The following is a 15,562-nucleotide window of genomic DNA, read 5'->3' as shown; positions in this document are numbered from 1 at the left end:
TTGAAATTGAGTTCAGCCCGTAAACCTGAGAGAAGTACAGGCCAATAAAAGGTTTGTGAATTCATAGGTCCCGGCTACGGCTCTTAAGCTGCCTTTCGGCTCCCAAAACTCATACAAGGCAAGGCTGAGTGAGTCGAAGGCGTTTTGTGCACCTGCAAAGCCTGTCTCGATTCTGAGATCAAGATGAAGCAATTTCTGTTTCAGAGCATCGACGCCTTCCGCTGACCTTGCTGTTAAATACTTACCGTGATTTTTTTTTTTTCGTGCAGCAAAACATTTCAAGTTCAAAGTAAGATGGATATATCTTAGGGACACACGGAGGAGGGAAATCGATTTCTATGATAAATGCTGTGGCTTTGGTCCTGTCCTAGGGCACTGTTGGCAGCCCCATCAGAGCGCGGCATATTCACTCCTGAAAGGCAAGGCTCCCTGGCACCCGGGATGTTTTAGGCTGCCCTGTAACAGGCAGGGAAAGACAGCACATTTATCCATCTGGTTACAACATCCCAGGGAACTTTTGATGGGGAGGCCGCTGTGCTGGACCGTGAAGGAGAAATGAAGTTGGAGGGAATGGGGGCATAAGGCATCCTGGGTGGCGGAAACACGGAAGGAATGGGGTGGAGAGTGGGGGTGGGGGGTGGGGGCAGGACGAGTGGACCAGAGTTTGGAGTACAGAGACGGGATTAGAGGAGGCAAAAGGAACATGGCTGGAGCACTGATGTGTCAGGGATGCTCCGCGGAGGTAAGCGCAATGCCATTCAAATTAGGTGGGTCAAAAGAAAGGTAGAGAATTCATTCACCATTCAGCAGGCCCCCTGCGCTTGGCATGCAGTTGTTCCACATTTCCTTCTTTGCTCTCTCGTGCTCTCCTGTGCTCCCCAAGAAGCACTGGCCTCAGCCAGACCCTCCTGTGGGTGACTTCCTCCAGGTAACCTGATAGGTCGGTGACCAAAATTCAAGGAATGCTCTCAGTCATGTCCCGTGGCAGGCATGGGAAAGCCACTCGATTCGATGCAGGGTGAGTAGCCTTGGGTTCAGAAAGGCCACCAAGCAAGCAAGAGCAAAGAAGACAGGAGAAAGACTTAGCCGCAAGGACCGGGACCACAGCGAAGTCTTGCAGTGAGAAACTTTCGCCACCAGCAGGAGCCGGGAGCAGGAAGGGACACATGGGGCTTCCAGTTGGTTTTCAGGTCTGAGCTGCTGCTGGACACTGTTCACTCGGGGATGGGAAGGAGTGCTTTCTGAAGACTGCTCTTTACCACTAGTTCTAATTCTTTACCACTAAGAATGCTGATTTTGCCCCTACCTGTTTACACCCCCTGTGAGAGTCTATCACTCATTGGTGCTAGGGAAGCCCATTCAGTGCCAAGCCCAGCCTCAAGCTATCCCTGAGCTTCTGAGAACTGTCCATCTCCTCCTCACCAGCACATGCTGGTTTCCTGGTGAAGGTCGTGCCCTCCCATTCTCTCACGAAGGCTCTCTAACCTTGCCACATAAATCATTCTCTTGCTGCCAGCTCCCCTAGCGCCCTTTCTTGGCCCTGAGCTCAGAGCACTAGGATGCCCACCTCCAAAATATTCAGGTCCTCTCTGTGTCCATGTCTCAAAGTGGTCTGCCCCAGGTGTCCATGCCAGGAGGGCTTCTAGGTCAGTCGTCACTTCCGCCCCAACTCCACCCCAACTCCAGACCCTACATCCACCCTCAGTCCCTCCGCAACCAAGGCTTGCTGACCCATCTTGTTTAGATCTTGCAGTCTTCTCTCTTGGTGCAGTATTTCATCCCTGCACAGGACTGAACTGCAGTCAACTCCAGTCTAGGTCTGCAGACAAATCTTGGCAGAAACAAATGCCATCTTGTGAGGCTGTGTATATAAGGGTTTTTGTTGTTGTTGTTGTTGCTTGTTTTTTTGAGACATGGTTTCTCTATGTAACAGCCCTAGCTGTCCTGGAACTCTCTCTGTAGACCAGGCTGGCCTTGAACTCAAAGATCCATCCACCTCTGCCTCCCAAGTTCTGGGATTAAAGGCGTGTGCCACCACTGCCCAGTGAGGCTGTACTTTTGTGAGAGTGAGAGGCAGATTCCCTCAGTTACCACAAGGGCCAAACATGAGCCAGAGCAAAGAGCTCTACCCAAGGCATTTGCTTGGCAATTCCTGACTTTGGTTCAATCTTAGATTGCTAGGGAATGCTGGGACTTAGCCAGTGTTTGTCAGCATCTCTGGCCTCTCTGCTGCTGCGCCAGCTAAGAACATGAACAATCCTGGCTCCCTCCCTGGAGTCCTGCTTAGAACACACTGTGGTGGAAGCTGGGCTCTGTGAGTCCAGGGAGCACACGAAGCCATTTTCAAGCTTGTTATTTTTGTGGCTCGGAGCTCCAGAAATGAATTCAGAAAGAAAATGAAAACCATAACAAGACAGATAGCAGGAGCACAGTCTCCACTAACAAAGGCCGTCAGCTGAAACCAATTTAGACAGCTCAGCTCAGTCTCGGCTCATGAACTTCACTTTGCCTTAGAAAAGCCTTTCAGCACAGTGTGCACACGGTGTGTGTGTGTGTGTGTGTGTGTGTGTGTGTGTGTGTGTGTGTGTGAGAAACTGTAGACTGGGTTTCAGGGCTATTCAACATGAAGGCAGCAAAAGAAGCTTGCTTCATTTTGGAAATGCTATCTGTGGGTTCAACCTCAATAACTGATAGTATGATTCATAATTAAAAACTGTACCTTGCCAGGCAATGGTGGTGCACACCTTTAATCCCAGCACTCGGGAGGCAGAGGCAGGTGGATCTCTGTGAGTTTGAGGCCACCCTGGCCTTACAGTGTGAGCTCCAGGACAGGCACCAAAACTACACAGATAAACCCTGTCTCAAAAAAAAAAAAAAAAAAAAAAACCATAAAAACAGAACTGTATCTTATCATGGAGCACCAAGAAAGCTCAGTGGGTTAAAAGGTACTTGCCACCAAGCCTGAAGACGTGAGTTCAAGTCTTTAGGAACAGTGAGGTAGAAGACAAGAACTGACTCCCATAGCTGTCCTCTGACCTCCACACAGGTGCTGGAACAGGTCTCCCTCCATCCCTTCCACAAGAATAAATAAATGCAATTTTTTTAAATGTTAAAGAAATGTATCTACTGGGTCTTTGTCCAGTCTCATGGCACAAGCTCCTAACACTTTTGGATTCTCTTGAGTACTGCTTTGATTTGCTTTTTTTTTTTTTTTTTTTTTTTTTTTTTCTATAATAAGCACCATGACCAAAAGCAACTTGGGGAGGAAAAGGTTTATTTCATCTTACACTTTCAAGTTACAAGTCCATCATTGAGGGAAGTCAGGGCAGGAACTCACACAGGAACTTCTGCAGAAGCCATAGAAGAACTCTGTTTAATGGCTTGCTTCCAAACCCACACTCAGCTTCATTTCTTACACAGCTCAGTCCACCCTCCTAGGGATGGTACCGCCCACAGTGGACTAGCCCTTCTTCCTACATCAATTAGCAAGTCAGAAAATGCTCACAAATTGTGTCCACAGTCCAATCTGATGGATGCAATTCCTCAGCTGAGATTCCCTCTTCCCAGATGTGTCCAGTTGACAACCAAGAATTAGCCATCACGAGTACTGGCTATCTTCTGGGGTGTTAGAGAAAGGATTAGTGGCTGGAGCTCCTCAATAGTATGTATGAGGAACCAACCGTATGATAAAGAGGTAGGAACTCTCATCCCTCACACCTCAGAGGGAAAAGGGGGGGGGCTGAAAGTTGAGTTGATTGGCATCAGTCAACTTTCTGTCACTATGACAACATGTGTCAGACAAAAACCTTAGAAGGAGGAAGACTTATTTCCACTCACAGATTCTGAAGTTTCCGTCTATGGTGGCTGACGGTTGCTTTGGGGCCTGTGTCAAGGCAGTACAGAGAACAGTGGGTACATGGTAGAGTAAAGCTGCTCACCTTGTGGGGGCCAGGAAAGACAAACAGAAGGAAGGGGATGGATTCCCAATCCCCAAAGACTTAACTTGCTTCCACCTCTCAAGGCTTTGCCACCTCTCAACAGAGCCACGGGCTAGACACAATCGATTGATACTCAAGTCTATGCAAGCCATAAATCATCAATAATCATTCAATCAGCCAGGCGAATGGAAAGAGGCCTGCATGAAAACTCAAATGAACAGGATTCTGAGAGCTTCTGGGTTGCAGAACACGTAGACGAAAGCACACCCAGAGAAAACACGTAAGTGCCAAGGTATGTACACACACACACACACACACACACACACACACACACACACACACACACACCTGTGTATTTCTTACATCTGCAGCATCTCTGTATCTCTTGTGACAGCCCTTATAGTGACTGTTAAGGGCTTTCCCAAGTTCTTAACTCCACCCAGCAAAGACTGTACTTGAGAAGGGGATCATGGGAACCCTTCACTCATGCCATTTGTCAGAAGCACGAGCTAAGATCTGAGATGGGCATCTGGCGTGAGCAGTCTTGAGGAACTGAGCTCTTAACCATGAGATTTGAGACTCTTAGAGGATAATGTCAGACTGACTGAGAGGACCCTCATGCATTGTCTGTGGGAGAATGGATTGTCGGGGGCAATCCCATAACACACTTCGATGACCAGAGGTGAAGGGTTATGCTGAGTATTGACAGCACAGGAGAAAACACTCCATTTGCTTCACTCCTGCTAGACAGATGCTCCCACCTTACCGTACCAAACACCAAATGATTTCTTTACACTCCCTCAAGATCTTTTTCTGCCCAAGGCTTTGCCATTTCACATAGTTACCATCTTCAACCTAACTGCCCAGGCCCCAGAGAGAATCATCACCCTAAAATTCTACTTTCCCACATATAAGTCATTTTGGTATCCTGATATGCCACCTCTAAAGGTAACCAAAGTTCACCCTCTTCATTTTTTTTTTTTTCTGAGACAGGGTTTCTCTGTGTAGTTTTGGTGCCTTCCTGGATCTCACTCTGTAGGCCAGGCTGGCCTCGAACTCACAGAGATCCCCCTGCCTCTGCCTCCCGAGTGCTGGGATTAAAGCTGTGTGCCACCACCACTCGACCACTGTCTTCATTTCTGTTACCTGCTGAACATACTGGCGTATGTGGATTAGGAAGTATTCTGAACATATTTTGTATACAACATTAAAAAACGTTTGGAATCCATTCATTGTCCTGTCAGGTTATTAAGGCTGGGACCCTTAGGAGTGGTCAGTCTTGAGGGTAGCCTTATAAATGGGATCGTGCCCTTTGAATGGGGCCTGAGGAAGCTTTAGTCCCTTGCACCATGTTAGACCTCATGGAAGGCATCATCTATGAGGAAGTGGGCTCTCAACACACATTAGATCTGATGGAGCCCTAATCTTGGACTTCTCGGCTTCTAGAACTGTGAGCAACAAATTTCTGTTGTTTATAAGTAACCCAGCCTAAGGTATTTTCTTATAGCAATTCAAACAAAGATACTGCATATGCTAATTTTTTTCTAATGAAAACCCGTGGGTTGGCTTGCCTATCATTAGTTTTCCAGTGGAGTAAAAGCTGAAGTCAGGAATAGATTTTGTATATGGTATGTCTTACTCCCTGCTCCTGAAGAGGCCCATGGAAAACCATGGTGATTGGTGCCAGTAATGATACAGAAGTAGTAAGGTTGCATGCTACAATGTGTAGAACTATGTCCTCAGAAATTCTACATCCTAACCATTGTTAATGATGGGAGTCTTTTTTTGGAAACAGGGTCATTGCAGATGTGCCCGTGCAGCCAGCTAAGGCAAAATCATCTTGGAGTAGGCTGGTCCCTGAATCTAGTGTTGTCTGTAAAAGCAGCAGAGGGAGGTGCGGGGATAAAAGCTAAGAAGATAGCACAGTGGGTGTTTAGAGCCTGCAGAACGAGCGTGGAGACCTGTGTTCGGATCCCAGTACCCACACAAAAGCCGAGTGTGCATGTGTGCACGCCTGTCACCCCAGCACTGTGAAGTCGAGACAGGAGGATCCCAGGGACTCGACAATCTAGCCAACTGGTGAGCTCCAGAGTCACTGAGAGAACCTGTCTCACAAAATAAGGTGGAGAGAGACAGAGGAAGACACTGGGAGTTGGCCTCTGACTTCTACACATGCACTCACAGGGCAATGTGTTGTCCTTTTATTTAAACACTGCTGCCTTTTAAACCACGGCTGTCCAATCAGCAACTGCAACTCCACCGCCACCAGCCTACCCTAGCTGGAGGGAATTCTGTTCCCTCGGGCACCGACTCTTGCAAAGCTAAGAGGGGAACTTAACTAAACCTCTCTCCCTCTAAAGATCTCAAGAGTCAAAGGTTAAGGTGGAATTTTGCTCCTCAGAGAGGCTGAATAGCAAGTAGCTCACCTCCTCTCCTTGCTGCGTCCTCCAAAAAGCCCTCATGTTTCTCCTTGTCCCTCCTTAAAAACCCCTCTCCACCTGGCTCCTCCCTCCCACTTCCTGTCAGCTAGTTGCTGACGCAGCTTCCTGACTGCAGGTGAATTTTATTTATTCAAACACATCTTTGCATCATTGAACAAATGTTCCAGAGCATAAACAAAAGTAACGCACCTTAAAATAATAATCTACAACAACAATGCACCTGCACACACATGCACATATCACACAGATAAATAAATAAAATACAAGAGACACAGATGGAGATGGCCACTTGGAGGCAGGGACTGGAGTCCTGCACTCATGAGCTGAGAAATGCAGGACTGCCAAACCACTGAGCGTCTACAGAGAGGGCAGGACCCTGATGAACTCTGACTTCTGACCCCCGACTTGGAGTGGGGGAAAAGGTATCATTTTAAACGCTCTCATCCATGGTACTTTGTTCCATCAGCCCTGATGGGTTACTTGGGTAACATGAGAAGATGAAAATACCTCAAATGAAATCTACCTCTAGGATTTGTGATTTATGAACTGTGCGAGAGAATAGAATGAAACATGGTAAAGGACCCAGGGAGTCAGGATACTTCTAAAGTAGGTCTTAGCCTGTGAAGACAGAGCAATCTAAGCAAAACTCCCATGTTCCATCTGAGCCAACGTCACCCCAACCCTTGGAACAAATATCAGATCTATTTGTTTCATCCATCGATGAAATTGCTCATTAAACTTTTGGTACCTCATCTGGGACTAGGGAAAAAAAAATCACATGACAGCAATGTCAGAATATGTTCTCATTGTTTATTTTAGTGTCTGTAATGCGTCTAAAAGTCAAGTACTGGTAATGAAGTTATAGCAGCCTTTCAGGACATCTTTGATCATAAATCGCATTAACTCAGACATCTCCATGGGTTCACCAAGATTAATGGAATTGCCACCACCGGAAGCCTTGGCTTCCTTGAAAGTGAAGACTGTCTTTTTTTTTTTTTTTTTTTTTTTTTTAATGTTATCAATGATGTTTGCAAGCCCTGGAATGCGGCACCAGAGAACTGGCATTTTTATGAGTAATTTCTACATGGGTTTTTAAGGACTTTGAAATTTTATCCAAATTTTAATTTATTAGAGTAGCGAACAATGGCTCTTGTGTTGGGGAACATTATTTTAAGGTGTGTTGCTTTTGTTTATGTTGCATTTGTTTAACTCTGTGAAGCTGTGTTACTGTGCCTATCTAAAACACCTGATGGTCTAATAAAGCATTGAACAGCCAATAGCAAGGCAGGAGAAAGGATAGGTGGGGCTGGCAGGCAGAGAGAAGATATAGAAGGAGAAATCTGGGAGGAGAGGAATGAGAGAGAGCAAGGAGAACTTCAGGGTCCAGTTGTCCAGCCACCCAGCTACCCAGCTACACAGCCAGACATGGAGAAGGAAAGAAAAGTTATACAGGAATAGAGAAAGATAAAAGCCCCAAGGCTCAAAATAGATGGATAATTTAAGAAAAGCTAGTTAGAAACAAGCCACGCTAAAGCCAGGCATTTATAATTAAGAATAAGCCTCCACGTGTGATTTATTTGGGAGCTGGGTGATGGGTCCCCCTTTTGAGCAAAAACAACCAACAGTCTTGGATGGAACATAGCCCAGAATTTTTGAGTCCCACTCAGTCTCTACCCCTTAGCTGGTAGTGAGACATGGGGCTCACTTCCTCCTCACTTGAAAAACAAGAGTAGGAAGTAAAGAATGGAGCCTTTACCATGATCCTCTCATGCCCTAAAATATTGCTGCCCACAAAGAGTTCACTCTTACTCATCTGCTGCATATTTGTGTGAGCTTAGTCTCATACTTGGTTTGTTTTGCTTCGTTTTTAAGACTGGATGTCATGTAGCCCAGGATGGCCTAAAATCGATTCTGTAGTAACAGCCGAGGCTGGCCCTGAACTCCTGATCCTCCTGCCTTCACCCCCCAATTTTGGGGTCACAGTCATGCATCCCCACACCCTGCCCAGCTCTCATTCTTCCTTGAGCACTAGATCTCTTTATAACTTCTCAGAGCCTCTGCATGCTGAACTGGCCAGTCGGATGCTGACCCCTGGAGGGAGAGAGTCCTGAATGGGACTCCTGCTGCAGGTGCTTCCACAGTTCAAGTCTGTACACTCGCGCTGCCTAATACAGGGGACGAAGGAAGCTGCGCTCCAAGCTGAGCTCTGCTTGCTACGCCAGCCACGCACCACAGAACCCCAGCCCCTGAAGGCAGCACCGACTCCTGACTGCGCAGGATACCGGAGGGGCCAGCAGAAGCCTCCTCCCTCTCTCCTGCTGTCATCGACCTCAGATCGTGGGGAGCCACCGGTCTTCCTTTGCTTCCAAGAGTACTGTAAAGGACTATACTCGTTTTTGAGAGAAGAAGTGAAAAAATATACTTACTTTTATTGCCCTTAATTTATCACGCTATTCTTAAGACTCGATGAACACCTTACAAGCACATGAGCTTAGGGAACTTGCAGGCCGAGCAGACCAGCTCTATCAACATTCTCGTGGACTGCACCGGGAGATGGCTTATAGAGTTAAGAACGCTTGGTGCAGCCGGGCGGTGGCGGCGCACATGCCTTTAATCCCAGCACTCGGGAGGCAGAGCCAGGCGGATCTCTGTGAGTTCGAGGCCAGCCTGGGCTACCAAGTGAGTTCCAGGAAAGGCGCAAAGCTACACAGAGAAACCCTGTCTCGAAAAACAAACAAACAAACAAACAAAAAAGACCGCTTGGTGCACACGTGTGAGGGCCTGAGTTTAAACCCTCAGAACCCACATTAAAAACCCCCGCTGGGTGGGGCTGGTGGAGACAATACGATACAGCTGGGTCTATCAGAGAGAGACTCCGCCTCAGGGGACTAAGATAGAAAGCAGACACTTGGTATCTTCCCTTAAACTCTACATGTGTGCATAGGTGCAATCACACACACACACACACACCCGTTGCATATTTATACGTACTGCACACACGTATTTATACACACACACACAAAGTTCCAATGGAAACTAACAGTACTTTATCACAGGGCAGTCTAGGTCATTAGTTGGAGTTTAAGCACTTCGTGTCACAGCGTGTTCCATCATTGCTTACTCTCCATTCGATGTCTGCAATTCCTTACCTTGTATCAAGAATTCCTACCTGCATGGGCTCCTGAGCCTTCCGGAATCCAAGTTCCCTGGCAGTGAGATCAGCCTCTTAGCTGAGCCAGATCCCTGGAATCTTTCAGAAAGTGGGTTTTTGTGATCTGCCCAGAAACCAATCCTTATAAAGCCTCCGTCTTCATGTAGCAAGGGCAAGAAGCACAAGAGGCTGGGCTGAGGCATCCATCCTGCTAATACCTGCTCCTTCCTCTGTCCTTAAGACCTGGGAAGGATTCACTATGAAGCCTCCACGGTTTAAACCTACCGTGTTCTGATCCTTTCTGGGGGAATTTGTCTACAAATATGTTTACAGCATACAGTATGTCTGCTGTAAACGGACAAATCTCTCCCGCCTGCCTGTTCCCGAATAACTAGTCAGAGGCTTAATATTAATTACAAACTGTTTGGTCTATGGCTCAGGCTTGTTGTTAGTGAAAGGACCAAGCAGATGCCATAACAGGCTGCTCAGTCTTCTCTCAGAGATCAGGCCTCAGTTTCAGTTTCCTGAGACTTGAGCAAGCAGCTTCCGGGAGGGCCATGAACAAAAGACATAGTCCTTGCAGTAGCTCCCTTTCTGCATATATTCTGACCGCTCAAGATTCAGCTAGTTGTTTACTGTCTGAGACCCCTCACCAACTTAGAGCTACGTACATGAGTCAAGGACAGAGCCTGGGCCACTGTGTCAGCCCCCACAGTCAGTACGTGCTAGGTCAGCCAGCCCCCATGGTGGCTCAAGAACAGAGCCTGGGGACTTGTCTAGGCCTGCCCAAAAATGATAACCAGTAAATTCAAAGGTTACGCACCCTCACCCAATCATATGACACAAAGGCTTGTACCTCCCAGCTTGCGTTTTTTCCCTTTGAAAAACCCTCACCCTGAGAGCTCAGGGCCGTCCTCCTTCACCTGCTTAGTCAGAGTGTTGGACATGGACCAAGCCGGGGCATGCTTGTTATCAATAAACCTCTGTGTGTTTTGCATCAGGTATCAGCTCTGTGGTGGTCTTGCTTGGGGGTCTCGTGACACCGGCACAACACCAGATAGCTCTGACATCTTAAATTAACCCATTTCTATTCATCTATATTTTGCCACGTGGACATGGCGTTACCAGTCTGCTGGCATCTTGTTCCTTGGGCGGCTGGATTGCGTCAGCCCTGACTTTGCCCTTCTTCTCCCTGTCTCTCTGCTTGGATTTCCTGCCTGGCTCTTATTCTGCCTTACCATAGGCCAAAAGCAGCTTTATTTATTAACCAATGGGAGCAACCTATATTCACAGCGTACAGAGAGACCGTCCCACAGCCGTCTGCACAATCCTTTTTTGTTGCTGCTGTTTGTTTTTAGACAGGGTTGTGCTATGCACCACTGACTACCTTGCTGTTTGCTATGTAGTACAAAACGTCCTTGAACTCACAGTAACTCTTCTGCTTTGACTCTCTAAGTGCTGGGTTCACAGATGTACTTCCATACCTGCCTTTTTTTTTTTTTGTATAAAGTAATTTTTTGACAAATAAAACAGAGGGTGACACTGCATGCTCTGCATGTATGAGGGACATGAGTTCAAATCCCCAGTAGCCATGTAAAAAGCCAGGATGGCTGCATGTGACTGTACCCCAAGTATTGAAGAACAGACAGGGGTAGATTCAGAGAGCTCACTGGCTGGCTGATCTAGCTGAACCAGTGAACGTCTGGTTCAGTGAGAAACCCTGTCTTGGAAGCGGTAAGAGTGAGAGCAATAGAGGAAGACACTTGCCATCTTGCTCTGGACACTGCATGCACCTGAGAAGGCATACACCTGCATAATATACCATACAGAAGCATGTACACACACACACACACACCATACAGCCTAAAACCATATACTAAAAATTATGACAGCAGATTTCTACTTATGGCTAAAATAGAGTAACAAGAATTATAAACTACATTTACCATCATATTTGATATAGTAAAAAAAAAAAACATATACAATCATTGTGACATGATAGGTAGGTAGGAAGGTAGACAGACAGACCGAATACAATTAGAAACCGAACATCAGGCATTGCGAGTCATTGAGCATGTTATCAACAAACAAGGTACGCACAGCCTGCCCTAGACTACCGTAGGAAGGTCATCGCTGAAGTCAAGGGAGGGGAACCCAGGCCCAACCTAGTTGTCTGCATTAAGGAGACAAAGTTAGAAGTCCACTAAGGTCAAGGTGGCCAGAGATCATAGGACAGAATGTGGAGAAAAGAGCTGCACAGAACAAACTCTGAAGACCTGCAGACCGCCATAGGGCCGTTCATATCGTCAGTTGAGGAACCACAGCCAAGAGACTGGTCAAAGCCCAAGATGGGGAGTCAGCTTAGTCAGTTGTATGCAGTACAAGCATCAGGGCCTGAGTCCGGGCCCCAGTGCTCCCCTGGAAAAACATGGTGTGGTGGTATGTGCCTGTCATCCCAGCACTGGGGAGTCAGGCACAAGAAAACCCCTAGGGCTCACTGGCAGTCACCCTAGCTGAATCAGCCAGTGCCAGGTCCCAGTGAGAGGCCTTGTCTACAAGAACAAAGGGGGTGTCTCCGGAAGAACCATACCTGAAGTTAACCTCTAAGCTCCATACACATGAACATATGTACTGAACACATGTACTCCAGTATGAGTACACAAACTTTTGAACCACCACCCCTGCCAAAAAAAAAAAAAAAAAAAAAAAAATCTCCAACAAAGCCCGAAAAAACCCTCCAAACAATCAGTCTCCCCAGAGCCGGAATAGGGCTGACAATTGTGATCCTTGGAGAGTGCATGGGGCTGGGAGTGGGGGCCAAGAAAGACAATTCCCAGCACAGCAGGTGCTGGAAGAGTTACTGCATCAGTAGTGGATAAAATGAGCCCAAAGAAAAGGCCATCAGGGCCTCCTCAACAAGACCTTAAAAACTACGCTTTGGATTCCCTGTGCGGTGTAGACACTCACCTTTAGCATGACAAGATCTCACCATTTGGTGCAAACACTTGTGTTTGTAAGATTTACTTTGTTTTTATTTTTCTACTTTGAACTGTATACATTTGAAAGTACCCAAATAAGCCAGAAGCTTTATCGTTAAAAAACAAAAACAAAAACTACACTTTGAAAGAAAGTCCGAGGAACTTAGGTGCCTCAGGAAAACACACACACACACACACACACACACACACACACACACACACACACACACACCCCTCAAGAATATCCACAAGATACAAAAATATTCAACACCCAATATGGTAAATTTTACAAATTACATGTTACTGCATTTCACATTTAAGCTTGTAAAGATATAAAGGAAATAGAAATTTGAGCTGGAGTTGCAAAACACAGTATCTGGGGTTTCAGTTAGTTTCAAGGCACACTAGGTAAGATTAATAGCAGTAAGACACTATCATCATGGGCTCAGGATGTAGCTCAGTGATAGTGCTTACTCAGCATGTACCAGGGTTCAATGTTCAATCCTCAGTATTGCAAACAAATAATTAGAGACAAAAACTATAAGCATGTGTCAGCCCATGGCATTCTGGCGCATGATGGGCATATGATGTTTTTTTGCCTAAGAGTGTATTGCCTAGTACTGGAGCTGTTGAGTACTCATCCCTTTGACGTGTATACACTAATAAGAAAAGCCACACCTTCATCAGCCTTGTTAATCATAGAGTATTAGTAAACTCAGAAATAGAACACTGTAACTTTCAAAGAAAGAGATATTAAAATCCAGGTTTCGTTTTGTTTGTTTTTGGCCTTTTTTGAGACAGGGTTTCTCTGTGTAACAACCCTGCCTGCCTGTCTGTCTCTCAAATGCTAGGATTTAAGGCATGCACTACCACACCTGGCTAAGACCCAATTAAAAAAAAAAAAAGAACAAATTACACACTTCTCACAGATGAATAATTTAAATATTTTTATTTATTACTTTTTTAAATTTACTTATTAATTATTGTTTACTAATCATGTATACAATGTTCTGCCTGCATGTATGCCTGCATGCCAGAAGAGGGCACCAGATCTCATCCTAGATGGTTGTCAGCCATCATGTGGTTGATGGGAATTGAACTCAGGTCCTCTGGAAGGGCAGCCACTGCTCTTAACCTCTGAGGCATCTCTCCAGCCCCAAATGATTTAAATATTAACATGCTGAAAAACTGAAGTAAAATGATGGTAAGAGATATCATGCAAATGCAAAAAAAAAAAATCCTCACACACAACCCCCAAAAGACTAAAGAGCCAAAGAAAAAGAGCAAAAACAACCAACTACATGTTTCCTAACTACAATGCAATTTTTAGAAAAAGGAAAGATCACTAGGAATTTCCAAATATCTGGACACTAAATAACACACATTTAAATAACTCATGAATTGAAAGTGAAACCCAAGGGAAATTATGAGGTGTTGTGAATTGAAAGAAAACAAAGAAACAATGTATGGATTTGTGGGGGTGCAGAGCATTAAAATGTCAAAATAGAAAAGATCTCAAGTCAAGGGTTCCCATTCATACTTTCAGGGGAGAAAGTAAAGATAAAAAAATAACAAAATACCTAACCCTGTACACAAAATTACAGAAAGACAATGAAAACAATATGACTTAAGACAAATAAGGGCCGACTGGTGTCCTACTAAACTCATCCAAATAAACAGAAAGCCAGGCTTAAAAAAACGAGAGAGCCCCACGATAGACCTTAAATGTCTATAGGAAATACGAAAAATTTCACACAAACTAATCAGCTTAAAAAGAATCACTTTCCTCAGGACAATGAGGTTCCTCTTTGGATTCCTGAGCGCTGTGTGAGCCCTGTGACTGCTGCTGAAACCCAACATGACAGAGACCTATTGGGTCTTAATGAAAAACTTTCCACTTCCAATGCCAATGGGGATTAAGAGCCCAATATGGCCAGCTTTAGCAAGCATTAACATAAGCCTAGGAACTGTAGCCATGCTTTTGGATTCTCTAGAAGAGCTGCCAGCCTAAGTCTTGCTGGGATCAAGAAAAAATGGGCTTTGGCGGTTCGACTTCCTGGAGTTGTATCCATGCCAGTGGATGTCCACACAATCCAGAATAGAATTTGACATTGCTGCTGCCGTTGTTGCTGTTATAACAATGGCGCACACTGCTGCTACTGTTTCTGGGATTACCATTTCATAATTGCTTACTACAGCTAGCACAGTGGAGACACTGACAGCAAAAGTAGCTACCACAGTTAATTAATCTTTCATTCTGTTGGGCATGATAAATTTAATTCAATAGTTATATACATTTCGATTGGCTTTGAAAATTAAAATGTATAAACTCAAGTTCCATTTGCCTTTGGGATACCATCTTACAAGGACTCCAGTTTGCAGTAAGGCTCGTTAAGGAAGGGAATGGCTCAGTTGCCTTTAGCCTACTGACTATGGGTGGGATAAAACCTCTGTTGGTCTTTTCTGTGTCAAACACACAGATTGCAAGCCCAGTGCCACTTTGAGATCTTTGGCAGCAGTTACCTCTGCAGCTCACACACAATTGAGCCTGTATGATGATGAGTATTCAGAGACGGGTAATGCCTGAGGGGCACCCACCAACCTGATAGAGCGCCTGTGTAGCCTGGGCAGGCATCTCCATGATGGGTAAGGTGACCTGCTGACATCCCACACAACCTAAGTCAGAAGCTCACTTTTTAGTAAAAGGGGGACCTATAGTTCCCTGGCCCCCGTTTTGGGTAACTGTTGCCTTGCTTGCTGACCTTGACCTTGATATCCTCCCTATGCTAATTCCCTGCAGGGTTCAACCCTCCTGAATGCTTAAGGGAAGATCCTTGTCTGTGTATCCTGCATAATGAGCATTAACAGCTTAGATGCAAGATTGTAAAACATCAGTAGCGAAATTCTGCCCTCCGGGGTCCTCCCATTGTGCTACTGTAAGTCTGTATTTAAGACCTCTTCCCTCCTTCAATAAGCAGCATTCGGCATAAAAAAAAATTAAAAAAAAAAAAAAAAAAAGAAATCACACAACAGCGTATTTTAAAACGCCAGGAG

This window comes from Peromyscus leucopus, chromosome 11, assembly GCF_004664715.2.
Source record: "Peromyscus leucopus breed LL Stock chromosome 11, UCI_PerLeu_2.1, whole genome shotgun sequence".
NCBI classification, from domain to species: Eukaryota; Metazoa; Chordata; class Mammalia; order Rodentia; family Cricetidae; genus Peromyscus; species Peromyscus leucopus.
Note: the sequence above shows the minus strand (reverse complement) of the source record.